At 37.7% G+C, this 12297-nt stretch overlaps 1 protein-coding gene across 4 annotated transcripts in view; it reads left to right on the top strand.

The window, feature by feature from the left end:
• USP25 (ubiquitin specific peptidase 25) overlaps positions 1 to 12297 on the top strand; it is a 92374-nt gene that overhangs the window by 36197 nt on the left and 43880 nt on the right. For all 4 annotated transcript variants that reach the window (XM_040575982.1, XM_040575988.1, XM_040575994.1 and 1 more), the window contains one exon: positions 1379 to 1541. The gene's annotated coding sequence lies outside the window, so the exon portion shown is untranslated. The remainder of the gene's footprint in view (positions 1 to 1378; positions 1542 to 12297) is intronic.

Below are 12297 nucleotides of genomic sequence, written 5' to 3' on the forward strand. Positions count from 1 at the left end.
CTTAAAATCTGAATTTTTTTTTTTTCCAATATACATAGCAATAACAAATTAGTATGTTCCCCAAATGATTTGATGTACTGTTCACATAAAGCTTCATAATTTTATTATGTCTTATAACGTGTCCCTTGCTAATTTGACAAAAGCATAGTTCAAAACAAAAACAAAATCAAACAAACAAAAAAAAAGAAGAGGAAACTGGTAAATACATTGTGTGCTTTTTTTTCCTGCTACTTTGTGAGTTTTTTTTTTTAATATTTATTTATTTTGAATAAGGTGTTCAAATTTTGTCCTTTAGCAACCCCATTTATAGACCAGCCTAAACCTGCTCTTCTTTAATGTTTAGTGAACCTAAGGGGGCAACCTTTCAAGCTGCACAGGCCAACCATTTAGATGCTTGTCATGCAGCTCCTGAAATGCTGTGCTTGGTGAACTTAGAAGTTCAACAGCAGCTCAGTCTTTTGTATAATAGTTGGACTAGATGGTTGGGGGTGGTAGCAGTTGTGCACATGGCAGGCAACTTAGCTTATTAGTTAGTCATTGCTTTATGACCTGGCTGTATCGATCTCTGTCTTTCTATTTAGAATATGTAGCTACCACAAATTACCTTTAGGGTGTGCTTTGTCACCAGGCTGAGGATATGTGCTGACATAAAAATACTGTATTAAGTGAAGCTCGAGCTTGGGAGCATAACACTTACCAGATCATACTGTCATGTGAAATATGGATGTTTAGCAAAGATATCATAGGAAAAGTTTCCTGCAAAGAGTGAGGTCATTGATGCATACAATTAACTTGTTGGATGACATTCTAAAAATTGTGGGAAGATATCTTTCTGTGGCTCATAAAGTTCTGTTGCTATGTAATGCAATTAGTACCTTGTTATAAGATGAAAAAAAAAAGGAAATTAAAAAAGCGTGCCCATTTTTGAAATTTATCTAGATAGCTTTTGTTTCCTATCAGTAAAATAAATATTGGTGACTTTGTGTTTTATATACCAATAAAAGCATTTGTAGATGGAAGTGCTACGCTAATAGTGCTGCCTAAAAGTTCTTCTTGTCCATCGTATTAAATCTAATTCTTAAATAATTAATGACTTATAGACATGGTTATCATATTTATAGCTCTTACAGGAGGTTCACTCACTCACTGATATTATTTTCCAAAAGGTAACAGAGTTACTGTAATATAACTAACTGTAAAATGGCGTCTTGTTTTTGAAGATATATTATTGCATGTAAATCCACTTTAAAACTGAGTTCAGCTGCAATAGGTTATCAAATGATGCAATTAAAATGTCTGATTTAGTATCTGAAAGTGTTTTAGTATGTCTTTTTTTTTTCTTTGGCTTACTCTTTTCCCCTTCCTTCTATTCCCAAAGAGTTCTAGAAGCCAGTATTGCAGAAAATAAAGCAAGTTTAAAGAGGACGCATCCAGAGGTATGGAGTGACTCTCCAAACCCTTATGATCGAAAACGGCAAGACAACTGTCCAGTAGGATTAAAGAATGTTGGAAACACGTGCTGGTTCAGTGCTGTCATTCAGGTAAGCACCATCTTTCATTAGCTGTGAATGTTCTTCATTTTATTTAATGCAAGGTAAGTTATCTTAAGTGGATAAGATGTCTGTTTTCCTTGGAAGTTTAGGGCATTGAATGAGACATATTTGAGTGTTACTTTATTTACTGCAAATCTTAACTTGCTTGTGTGTATACCTGAAGATTATAAAGTACTATAGCATAACTAAGTGAAGCTTCAAAATGGTGTCTTTTTCTTGTTGAAGACAAGGAGTTGAGTCTCTGATGATTCTGAGTGCCTGCAGCTCATGCTGACATCAGTGATGACTGTGGATGCATAGAAACTTGAAAATTGGATTAGGGATGAGAAATAGACTTTTTGTATTAGAAAAAATGTGCAAATGACTGGAAGGCAGTGGCTGACTATGTAGGTAAAGGAAATGAGACATCCTGTCATGGAGTGCTCACTAGAATAGCTATGTGGAAATATGTAGCTGAGTAGGGCAAAAAAAGAAATAACTGGTAGAGAATAAACCTTGAGAAGCAGGAAAGTGAAGGTGATATGAAGGTGAAAGTGAAAGATATGGATAAAGTTGCATCTGTTTTAGATTGTTACTTATTACAGCCAGTACGTGTGCTCTTAGGCTGTGTTTGTATATATACAGCTGATTGCTGACTTATAATAACTGTTGAGCTCTACCTATATGTAGAATTCCTATTTCATTTAATTAGAAACCACCTTTTTTTTAAGATAGATTTAGTAGGAAGATGAGTACAGATACTGCAACTTGTCTGGTGGAATCTAATGTTCTACTATCAGTCATTCATTGTATAATTATGAATCCATCTCTTAAAAGTTTGTTAGTTGTGATTGTTAAATCTGTATGTGTTTCTGTAGTTACCTTCAAAATCATCCAAACCCATAGATAACTGTGGCTAAATCTGGAATACGGTAGGATTTTTAAAAATATATTTTAAAATTTATTTACAAGAACCAAATTCAGTATATTGTAACTTTTCATAGTCTGCAATTTTCAGAGGGATAAAATATTTCATACGCATTTTCAGCAAATTACTGTCAGGCTGAAGCACTTCAGATAAAAAATATTGTTACTTTCATAATGATCGGTGTTATACTTTGGCAAAGTCCATGTAGATCAATGTTCTGCCTAACAATTTCCAAAAATGGATGCTTGCAGAGAAATACAGAGTAAGTATACACGATACTGTTCTGTTTAAAAAACACTCCCAAGCTTTCAAGTACTTTTGTCTTGGGGCAGTGGTTCTTGATTGTTTGCAGCTTTAGTTGGTAATCCCCACTAGACTTCTCTTTTATGCCCTCATCTTCCTTGAACCTTGTCATCTTCTTCTGTTCACAGGGTCCTTTGTGTAGGGGTTCCATAGTTCTGCTTCCTGTTGCGTGAAAAATCACCTCAGTTTTGCTTTTGAATCTGACTCCCACTAGCTTTTTCTGATCACTTTCATGTCAACTGGTTGACAAGACAGTTAAAAGGTGATTGCCGTTACATTTCTGGAGACTTCTGTCATGTTTCTCTTTCTACAAGTTGGTTGTGTCTTTTTTCCAAGCTGATTACTGAATAGCTGCTTATATAGAACCTGATCTAACCTCTGATCAGCCTTCTTGTCATCCTCCAGATCTTTTCTAGCTCTAGTAGCTTTTTAGTTGAAGAACCAGAAAAGTTCTTACGGTGTGGGTGAGTAATGAGTTTATGGAGTGGTGCAATGGACAGATAAAGGCTTTTCAGGAAAGAAAGCAGGGATAATGAGGCAGAATATTGCCTCCCTTGTGAAAAAGCAGTTCAAATGTATGCAGTGCTCATGTGGGGTGATGAATTTGTTAAGATGAGAGTTTGTTGGTCAGGATCAGAGGAGAGGCTCATAAAGATGACACTGTTTAGTCTGTTATAGACTACCTGACCTGGATCAGGATGTGAAGAAAGCCTTCTTTAAAGGCAAGGAAGATCTGTAAGTAGAGGTGGACTACTGAGGAGGAGTTTGGAAACATTGCCCAGGCTTGAAAGGATGGTGTTAGGAAAGTGAAAACTCACCTGGGGAGCTTGCAGAGGATGCCAATGGTAATAAGAAGAGCTTTTGTTCCTATACTAGTAATAAAAAGCCAAAGAAGAAGAACCTGGGTCTGGTTCTGAACAGAGCAGGTGATTTTGTGGTAGCAGGTTCATATGAGGTTGAGGTACTTAGTGCCTGCTCTGCCTCAGTCTTCAGAAACGAGGTCTCCCAGACTCCTGTGTCTCCCCTGTGGGAGAGGAGCTCCGAGCTGTGGGTGAGGCTTGAGTCAGTGGTTACTGGAGGCAACTGGGCCCATATTAAGTCCATGGGACCCACTGAGCTCCTCCATCCAGTGGAGCTGAGAGAAGAGGGCCACGTCCTAGCAAGGCTGCTGTCTGTCATCTTTAAAAGTTCACTGAGAATCGGAGAGGCTTCTGATAACTGGAGAAAGGCCAAAGTGTCAACCTGCGGAGCTATGGGATAGTTGGACTCAGCTGATTACTGAGAAGTTGGAGCCAGGCTTTGCACAGCAATGCACGTTGGGAGGACCTCATGAAATTCAACAAGGCCAAGTGCAAGGTCCTGCACCTGGTTCGGGTCAATCCCACACATCAGTATAGTCTCGGTGATGAATGAATTGAGAGCAGTCCTGTAGAGAAGGACTTGGGTTACTGGTGGATGAAATACTTGACATATGCCAGCAATGTGCTCTGGTAGCCCAGAAATTGTATCCTGGGCTGCATCAAAAGAAGTGTGACCAGCAGGTTGAAGGAGGTGAAGAATCTCTCTCTACAGTGCCCTAGTGAGATCCCACCTGGAGCACTGCGTTCAGTTCTCGGGCCCCTAGCACAAGTGATACATGGACCTGTTGGAACAAGTACAGAGAAGGGCCACAAAAACGATGAGAGTGCTGGAGAGCCTCTCTTCCCATGAAGAAAGGCTGAGAGGGCTGGGGGGGGGGGGGGGGGGGGGGGGGGGAGGTTAGCCTAGAGAAGAAAAGGCTCTGGGGAGACCTCATTGCAGCCTTTCAGTACATAAAGGGGGGCTATAAGAAAGATGGGGAGAGTCTCTATCAGGGACTGTAGTGATAGGACAAGGGATAATTGTTTTAGGCTAAAAAAGGGTAGATTTAGATTAGATATTTGGGAGAAATTGTTTACTATGAGGGTGGTGAGGCATTGGAACAGGTTGCCCAGAGAAGCTGTGGATGCCCCATCCCTGGAGGTGTTCAAGGCCAGGCTGGATGGGGCTTTGAGCAACCTGGTCTGGTGGGAGGTGTCCCTGTCCATGGCAGGGGGGGGTGGGACTGGATGATCTTTAAGGTCCCTTTCAACCCAAACCATTTTATGGCTCGTGATAGAGAATGGGTTTAAGTATAGGTGAGAGAGATTCGGTCTAGATTTAAGGAGCACTTTGCCCATAAGGACAGGCAGGCAGTGGAGGAGGCTGCCCAGAGAGGCTGTGCAGGCTCTGCTGAACCTCAGAGGCTTTCAGGAGCTGCCTGGACAAAGCACTGAGCAGCTGGGCCCATCTCACAGGTGACCCTGCTTAGAGCAGGAGGTTAGACGTCCATCAGTCCAATCTGAGCTGAATTACCCTATGATTCTATAGTCATGTTTTCTGTTACATTGTCATCCTTTCTTAATTATTTTATTCTGTTTTTGGCTACTTGCATTGACTAGATGTTTTCATGGAACTATCTGTCAAAAATTCAAAGTCTTACTTGAATAATTATAGGTTGCAGCCCATCATTTTCTATCAATTTTAGGATGGTTTTCCACCACGTACCTCACTGTACATTTACCCGTGTTGAAATTTACTATCTTACTATATAATCACTCAGTGCTACATGATCCTTCTGTCAGTTCATCATTGCCAGCTCTTGTTTTTACCACATTGCGTGTCTCTGTACTGAGCAGGCTTGGTCATCTTGATACTTGATCCCTTTTCTAGATTCTTTCAGAATATGCTCACCAGCATAGACTGCAGCATGGACTAAGTGAATTTGCAGTAACCTACCTTCAGATTGGACCAGACTACTTACTCCTGCCCTCCTTCTCTTTTTAGTTACCCCTTTATCTGTGCCTGGATCTTCATTCTTACCTCATGGCTGCATTGTTAACATTTTTTATTGAATTACTTCTTCAGAAATCATTCTGAAATCCCAGTAGGTTATATAAATTGGATTGCTGTTGTACTTTTTTTTTTTTTTTTTTTTTTTAAGGCAGGATTTACTTAGGTGCAGTTAATACTTCAGATAATGGAATGGAAACATTTCTGTATTTGTTCTCCGTACCACCTCCCTTGCCACCTGAGGGAGGTATTTCATCTTCTTGGGCCTCTAAGCATGTACTAAACTATCATGTTTGAATAAGTTTGAATTTTCTGTTTTTCTGAGATCTTTTGAAGTTTTCCTTGTTCCTCTCTTCCTTCCCCTGTTCCCTCACATGCATAGCTCTTTTTTCAATAGCAGAAACATTTTCTTGGTGCCAGTATAGACGAACATTTTATCTACATAAAGCTCTTTGTAGAGCTAATATGACTTGGCATTTTACCTTCTCTGTTGTGAAATCAGATTTTTACATTCCATAACAGTTCCAAACGTCAGGACTACTGATTTTAGGTGTATTTGTATTTCTGTAAAATATATATTTTTTTAATTCATAAGGACTGCAAATTCTTTAATAAATGTTTTCAAGGGAATTTGAATTTTACTTCATTAATCATAGAGATAAGGACAGGGGCTAGGGAATGTAAAAATGCTAGACCTATGATCTCATGTTATTTATACCCAGCATGCAACTTTATACTTTGAAAGAGGATTATAAAGAGGACTAGCTAGTTCTTATGGTCATCACCCATATTATGTGAAAATACGTGGCATTTGGAATTATAATGTTTTGACCCTAAAAGATAGTTAACCTTCTGTATTTAGGTCTATAGAATGTAATTCAAGTAAACCACTGAAAGATTTATAACTTCAGTTGGTTGAAAATTTAGGTTATTAATATTGTCTGCCAGCCAGAAAGACTTATGTTTCAAACCAACACCCCAGGAAATTTAATGCATGTTAATTTAGAGCATTAGCTAATACCATATTTATTTATCCACAAGGCAGATTGACTCCTTGGGTTGCATTGACTATGTAGAAGTATTTTCAAGCTTTCTTTAGGAGTCTTTTGAAACTTGACACATCACATAGGTCAACAATATCTAAATGTTAACTAATGTCAGTCACAATGATATATTGTGTAATATAATCTAAAAACTAAATTGCAGAGAAAGGAAAAAAAATTCTTTCTATTTAAGGCGTGATGGTTTAAAAAGTATCCTTTTGACATTTTGACAGTTTCCTTATGCAATGTATATTGTTTTTTATAGCTACCAATTAGCTGACTTAGTCAAATGCCATCATCAATGGCTTTGTTGTATTTACATTAAGAGCATGAAATTCTTTAAAATACATTTGTAGTGAGTGACAGCAACCACTAACATGATTCAAACACGTCTAGAAATATAAATATTGCCCTTTAATCTCTATTTGTGCATACACACATGGAAGTTATCCCCTTTTGTAGGGGAAGAGGGAAGTCTTTCTTCAGATAGCTCCAGAACAAAGATTTGTTTTCAGCAGTTACATTCAGTATCACTAGAATTAACAACGATATTTTTCCTTAATGTAACTTTCAAAACCTGTCCTGCTGTTGAAGACTTTTGACTTGATAATAGCTTGAGTTTAGAAAGGAGTCCCCAAGAAAATATGTCAAAACAAAACTGTATTAAAGCATGTTCACTTCTTCCTTATCTGCCAAGAAACTTATCAAGTCTCTTACCGGTTTTCCCCTCCTTTTGAGCTTTCAATAAACCCAAATTTCTGAAAGGAGTTCATTCACCCATACATGCTTTTGCTTCTGCGTAGGTAGATTAACTTTTATAGAGGGATCTCTAAATCTTAAGGTTTCAGTTGATTTCTAGAATTGTTTGTTTGTTTTAATTCTCATTATTCTAACTGCATATATCTGAACTTGAAATAGGTCCTAAGATATCGAGGTCTTTAAAGAAACAAAACACGAATATACTACTACTTTTTTTCTTTTAGATTTCAGTGGTTCCTTTGTAAAAAGGTAACCTCACATTTAGTTATAAGAGTTTATAGTCTGAACCCTGAGTCTGCAAAGGGTTTATTAATAATACATTTATTAAGCCTGTCAACTGTCTCTTCTTTGTCATACTGAGCATGAATTAAGTGTTTGCAGAATGCGTGTAACTCACAGGGCGCATGCACTACTGAGCCTCTTGGAATTGTTTGTAGGTTTGTTACTTGTGCACGTTGTCTGCAAGGTCTTTTACTTTTAAACATCGTGCAAGATTATCTTTCTGAGGTTGAAGTAGGATTTTAGTTGTGTGTAAGCAATGTTTACCCCTTGAAAAAGGTGTCATGGGAGGGAGTGCGAGTAGCTGGCCATTCAGTGAATGCCATCCAGTCAGCGCACTAAGACAAGTTCTGATGGAAGGAAGAAAGAGTGTGTATGGGATCACATGAAAATTGCACTGTAAATGCTGTTCTATTTCTGCCTCCAAGTCCCATACCTAAAGTACTAGACGCAGTGTTTATCTGGGACTCATGACTTCCTGAATGCTTATCTGGATAGTAGTTCCCCACTCAAGCAAATGCATTATCCTAACAGGACAGATGGGGTTTGGTGTCTCCATAGTCTTTTCTATGTGAGTCTGTAGGAGCCTGGTCAGTCACTGAGAGCCAAGACTTTTTTTTTTTTTTTTTTTGTCTCTCCCTGAAAGTGCATAGCTTTCAGAACAAAGAATTAACAAGCTAGTCTTATAATTCTCCATGGCTGCTCTTGAAGTTTTAATTTCAGGGTCCCTAATACCATTCCTGGTATTCTACTCATTTTGTGCTTAGAAGAAACCTTCTTTCTTTCCTTATTTCAATATATTTGGGGCTAGGATCTCACTTGATCTGAAGCTTTTAGTTCTAGAAAGCCAGCTTGATTGGTGAGAATCAAGCAAATGTTTTCTTCCCAGTTGTTGGCTCAGCTATTGTTCTTCCATCTTTGAAGCAGTTTTCTGCAAGAAGCTAATTTCTGAATTGTTTCGTTTTTCCTGTTTGTCAAGTTGAATGAAAGGGATTGTGATGGATGATGTGGCCAGTATGTTAATAGCAAAATGCCTTTTATTATGTAAAAGAGTTGCATATATGTACATTGTACATGATTCTCTTGCTTCCCTGGGCATGTAAATGGAAGGCTTGGTGTTGAAGAACTTCTGGTGTCAATCTCTGTTTGAGTTATTAAGTTAAGAGTCATTGACAGAATATTTTCTTTCCCCTATTTTTTCTGTGGAACAGTCTGAGCTGGGGGTGGGTGGGAAATGTGATATAAACTGTTCTGTAGGGTTTCATAGGCAGGGGAATAAGGATGTTGGAAATCTAGGTTCTCTTTCATTCCTTCCATTACTTCCTCTGTTACCCTGCTGAGTAAAGATCTAGCTGTCACTTCCAAGTTCAGACATGCTGTGATCTTTTCTGTTGGGATATGCCTTTTCCTTCTTTTTGTTCTTCTCTGTTGTCTCCAAGTTCCCCTGGTTCCTTGTGATTTTTCAAACTTATTTTATATTTAGTGGTATATAATGTGAAAACTCTTTTCTGAAGGGTTTGAAAGCTTTAATGGATGATGGCTTTAACTTTGATTAATAACATGATTGTTCATTTAATTAAAATAAAGGATACAGAATAAATGCATTGAGTTGTGATCTTATGTGTAATTTCCAGGTTCAGAAGGGCATAAAGCCATGAAATTGCTTAGGTGTATTGTTTACTTGTGTATTTAGGCAAGAACTTGAGAACTGTAACCATATAAGGAAATCTTGGCTGTTATTTTCTGTCTTAACATAATTTTTTCTTGCTTTAAGCAAGTAACAGAGGAGTGGTTGAATGGCATTTTTTAATATGTGCCAAGACACGAATATAAGATGAGTTCTTCTGGAAGCATCTCAGATCATGCTTATCTGTCTTCTGAATTACAGTAATGTTCTGAGTTTGTTGCTATAAATGAGTAAACGTTCTCTAAATACAGGCTGGTGATACCATGGTGAGCTGCTGTTTACTTAAAATGTCGACTTAACCCAAGTCTGCTGGAGTTCTTAAGTTAGTTTGACTTTCTAGATCAAACAGTATGAAAGCTGTTCTCCATCTTTTTCCATGTTACACCTAAGCCTTCTAGAAAAAACAAACCACAACAGCTTAAAACTGCATTTTATACTTGGGTTTTCAGCAGTTTGGAATGCTGAATTGTTGATTGTTTAAGAATAAGAACATGCTTTTTGAGATGCTTTCCAATGCTTTTAAGATCTGTGATTGAATCTCTCTGTGACTTTGAAAATACTACGTTTCCTGGACTCCACTGTGCATGTGGAGTTGTTCTGCACAAATTCAACCATGAGATAGTGTCATATCTGTCTGTAGGAGTTTTGCTTCCGAGAAGAAGACAGAAAAAACTCTCATACCTATAATTTCACAAGTATAGGAACAGAAACTTGCTAAAGTCCTAGCTTTTAAGCTCCTTCCTTCTTTTTTGTTCTTTGTCACTATGTGCAGGTTTCGAAGGAATGTGAGGATTTTTAGGAAAGTTTTTGATTGTGCCAAGTTCTCAGTGAATGGAAAAAAGCAATATCAGAATTATGCTCTGGATAACTTCCTCATTTTATCAAGGTCTTTTTCTCTAAAAGGTAGAAGGCAATACACAGGGCTATTATGTACTCATGAGGAAAACATATTGAAAATTTTCTATATTTTTTAACAGTAATTATTTTCTACACTGTAATAAAATGCGTTTAATTTAATATGCAAAAGCCAAGTATAGCACTCAATTTCATTTTAGCTTAAGCATTATAGGAAGGATTCTTGTCTGTGTTTTACTGCTATGCGATGTATGCATTGGCTTAAATATAGGTCTGATGAGCACATTTAATGCCTGTCATTAGTCTCTGTTCTGATAAACAGGATTTACCTCTTACCGTGAATGAGACACACACAAGTGGAGCAGCCAGCAGCCCCAGAGTAAGTTACAGGGAGGTGCTGGATGGAAAGCAGCATAGTGCATAAGTAGAACGGTTGGTGCAGTGGTAACAAACAAGCTACTTCATGGACTTCTGTAGTCAAAAGAGTAGGTTCAAGAATATGAACCAAAAGGTAAAAGTACATCATTGAATAGAAAAGGTGGGGAATGCCTTAGAGACGAGAGAGAAGCAATTCTCCCGAATTAGTGGTATAGAGTCCAAAAGACTTGAAATTTGGAGAGAAGTGAAGTTATTTGCTGGTGAAATTGCACGTGTTCTTGCAATATTGAGTTCTGCTAGACACTAATATTCAATCCGCAGTTTGTGAGAGTGTTAAGACACCAATAATCATGAGTGTAGTAGGAGTACTTTTTTTTGGAACCCTTAGCACTTTATCCTTACTAGTTAAAATACTTGAAGTTAGTAATGCTACTGACAAGAGTATATGCTCATATGTGCAGGTTAGCATATAGCGTTCTGTTTTTTCTTTGATTTATATTATTGGCATGAATGAAAAATTAACCCTAAAAGTGGCCAGTCTGCCCCACTAACAGTAGCTCTGTGTACAGTAAAACACCAGAGTTGTTTATAAAGTGAAGTAAGAACATAAATCTAATTTGTCATGTTGGCAGAGGCAAACTTTTCTGACTAATATATTTAATGACATAGGCAGAGTTCTATTTATGCTCTTTATTTTCAGAACAATAATAATGTATGAATTCTTTAAGATTGTTCTATGCTTGCTATACAGGGTGAAGGTAGATACGGTTGCTGCTTTGTGGCTTTAGACTCTGAATAAATGTAAAATTGGAAAGCACAAAGGGCCCACGGTGGCTAAATGTCATCTTGGCAAATGGCTGTTTCAGGGTGTTAATGCATATATAAGCTTTTGACTTGCACAAGATCATGTTTTGGCTAAATGCCAATACCTGAAGGGATTCATTTAAGAGCTCTGTAGGAACGCATGCTTCTCTTCCCCCCTGCCTAATAATTGGTTTTTAAGCTGTACTAACAAGATACCTTTCAATTTTGGTTTCTAACCAAATTAAGTCCTTGCTAAATTTTCTTTGCCAAAATTCAAGTTTATAATTTTCTCCTGTTAAATCTCATGCTTTGGCACTAATTGAGACAAATTTTCTTGCTAGTATTTGCTGCAGACACATTGCTATTGTTATGCACACATACACTAGTGGTGGCATTCTTATTCGTTTTTAATTCAGTTCACTTTGCTGAAAGGGAGCCTACAAAGTAGCATGCCACAAGAATGGAAATTGCACAGCTTTTCTTGTGGCTGTGTTAAGAGAAACCTCAATGCTGACCACGTTTCACAAAAGCCAGTGTTCCAGCTGTCTGCCTGTAGGTATGTCCTATTTTGTTGGCTAAGCTTTAATAACCAAGATTTCTTCTTGCTTATCACCTTAGGAAGAGTTTCATTTTTCTACAGCCATTACAACATTGGTCAAATATATTCATTCTGCTTAAACATCATCATGATTTTCTGTGAAATGAGAAATGTTTTTGGCATCTTACAGCCTGTTTTAGAATTAGTAGCCTGAATTGCTTTAATACAAGCTTCACAAAATAATCTGAAAACCCTTCCTTTCGTTCTGAGTTTAGTCTTTGCAAACTGAATAGAAAGATGTCTGTGTTTGTTGTATTACAAGATTGTGTTTTTCATGTAAA

Source organism: Cygnus olor, chromosome 1 (assembly GCF_009769625.2).
Source record: "Cygnus olor isolate bCygOlo1 chromosome 1, bCygOlo1.pri.v2, whole genome shotgun sequence".
Classification (NCBI taxonomy): Eukaryota; Metazoa; Chordata; class Aves; order Anseriformes; family Anatidae; genus Cygnus; species Cygnus olor.